The sequence below is a fragment of the Macrosteles quadrilineatus genome, unplaced genomic scaffold (assembly GCF_028750875.1).
Source record: "Macrosteles quadrilineatus isolate MER2022 unplaced genomic scaffold, UCM_ALF_1.0 Scaffold_8__2_contigs__length_117827958, whole genome shotgun sequence".
NCBI classification, from domain to species: domain Eukaryota; kingdom Metazoa; phylum Arthropoda; class Insecta; order Hemiptera; family Cicadellidae; genus Macrosteles; species Macrosteles quadrilineatus.
In genome coordinates, this window is record NW_026542601.1 from 60,455,533 (window position 1) to 60,458,596 (window position 3,064).

Below are 3,064 nucleotides of genomic sequence, written 5' to 3' on the forward strand. Positions count from 1 at the left end.
ACCAACTTGTTTAATTGAAACAGTTGTTAAGATTCAATAATTCCATTTCTCATAAGGTTAACATGGGAAACTCCAGAGCCACTGGGGCGGAGCCCGAAAGGATTTTTGAAATAAGAATATGCCTATATGTTAATCGGGAATGTGAGCTATCATCATGCCAAATTTCAGCCCAATCCGACCAGTATTTTTCGCGTTCACTTGTCACAAACATCCAAACTTTCTCATTTATAATATTACTAGCTGTAACCCGCGGGCTTTGCCCCGTTTAACTTCTTAATTTTCAAGATTATCTCGTTCGCATGGCTCAATCACGTCCTGGTTGAAGTTTGTTCGCTACGCTCACTCACCTTTAGGTTGGAGCTCGTTCGCTACGCTCACTCACCTTTAGGTTGGAGCTCGTTCGCTGCGCTCACTTGCCTTCAGGTTAGCTCGTTCGCTACGCTAACTCGCCTCCAGGTTGAAGTTCGTTGGCTACGCTCACTCACCTTTTGGTTGCAAATTAGCTGTTGTCATAAATGTAAAAGAAATAATAGTGCTGCACCCTGTTGGTAATTTTTGTAACTTTAATGCTATTGAACATCACAGAACAGAACCAACTTGTTTAATTGAATCAGCTGTTAAGATTCAATAATTTCATTTCTCATAAGGTTAACATGGGAAACTCCAGAGCCACTGGGGCGGAGCCCGAAAGGATTTTTGAAATAAGAATATGCCTATATGTCAATCGGGAATGTGAGCTATCATCATGCCAAATTTCAGCCCAATCCGACCAGTATTTTTCGCGTTCACTTGTCACAAACATACATCCATACATCCATCCATACATCCATACATCCAAACTTTCTCATTTAAAATATTAGTAGTAAGTAGGATAGTAGGATAGGATAGGATTGATTTGCTTGTGCTATATAATCAAATATCTTTTTAATGTATCTTTTAATATCAGCTGCTTGTGATTATTATGTTGTTCTAATATGTTCACAGTTTGAAGTGTTCATGTTTTAATATTTGTCCTTTTTACATCAATTATTAATAAAGTATTTTATGTATTTTATTCCCTCGTTTCATCAGACCATAATACAGTACAGTTGTTCGATTGCACCAATACGGCTAAAGTGGATATTGTAAAGCGCATTGTGGCGTATAAAGCCTGTAAACCGAAATAATCTTTTCAAAGATGAATCTTCTGCAACCCATAAGGCCCATGTTAACTTTTTAAATTTTAAATTAATTTGTTGTGCTTATTCTTTAGCCTTTTTAATTAATCAATGGGTTCTGCACATCTACAGACATATATAGTTCTTAGAGTATGTGTAGATTTTCCCTGCGATGCACTCGAGCTGAGAAAAAAGGTTTTCAATAAACATGTGTGCCTATTAATATATAGATAGCAAACATTTTATCATTTATATCACGTACCCATGATCTTTTGAGAAAACAGCAAGTCACACCCCCATAAACCATATACTTAAAATGTTTGTCATGACGAGAACCCTTGCGCAAAACTATCCATTATTTCATAAATTGCCCTTTAAGGTCGTAATTCCTTTATAAAGGGAACTTTCCATATACCTAATGTTAAAAATACCTCAGCTGTACTTATTTGTTTGTATTACTGTATTCTGTTATGTTTATTTCCGCTTAACTTAACCAATCAATGGTTTTGTTAATACTTATGAATTTAACGGGGTGAAGCCCGTGGATAACAGCTCGAATTCATGTTTTTCGTTAATTCCTGTTGACGCAGTGGATCTCTCGATTTGTTTATGAATAACAACTTAAGAACACTTCTTTCCACCCACCCCAACATAAAATAGTTAGAAAATAACTAACCCGAATGCCACTTCTATTTTGACTATCTACTAAAACGAGTTGATTGTACAAGCATGCTTTATAAAAATCTATTGAGATAAATTATGAAAAAGTGTTTAAATATTTACATAATATGACCAACTCAGCAAACATCGGCTTACTTTGATACACCGCGGCACTCTACCAGAATAAAATTGCAATATTGGTTATCAAATATCAAATTTCGTAATTAAATACTCATAATTAGGAAGTACCATTACGTGATACCCCCTCCAGGGCTTTTGTTAACCAGTGAACACATTGTACCGTGACGGTTTGCTCGCTATTTGCCACTGACTACAGTAGGACAGTAGTGTCTTGATCGGCGACGGAGCGCACGCGGCCGTGGCGACGTAATCTAGTCGGCCGTTGCATTGTTGCCGTAATCAAGTTTTCATTGTGGAACTGTTTGTCATAACTGTACTACTAGTTGCATATGTGGTTGTTTACTTGAACATATTTTTATTTGTTCGTGTTACAAGTAGTAAACATTGTAAATAGATTTTATATAACAGAGTGCTGTAAAACATAAAACTATAGATTTTGTACTTCACCAACTAATTAGGTTACGAATCCACGTTTCAAAAGATCGTTCATTAATACTTTGGCCATGCACATTATAAAGTTATAAGTTACTTAATGCGTAAGGTTGACAAAATCGCAACTGGCCCACAGTTTATAGTGATTGCTAAAATAATCTCTCAAATAATATAATAGGCTACACACGTAAATTAAATCAGTTTTATGAAACAGAAAAAAATTAAATTTTTTTATCATCTCAAAGACTTTACATGTACGATCAAAATCTTGACTCTTTGGAAATCGCAATCTACCAGAAGCTGTATTTTTGTGTGGTCCAGAGGAAGTAATGTCAATGACATCCAAAGAACAACGCCTTTTGTCCTTTTCTAGAGATATTGAAGAGTGCAACGAATAGTAGGCTAATATCTTTAACACATTTCATGATTTGACAAATTGTTCACAACTCACAAACATTTTTCGGTCAAACTGTTCGCAGACATGTCAACTTAGCATATGTTGTATGACAACCCTTCTATGTGACAGTGAAAGAATCGCGTATGATAAAACTACAGTGTCGTGCCGTGATGTGTACCCCCACCCCCTTCTCCCCGAGTGAGAGAGAGCTCCTGTACCCACATACCCACACCCTAGCCAGTGGACATGCCACGGTGCCGGTGACAGTGTAGTGCCA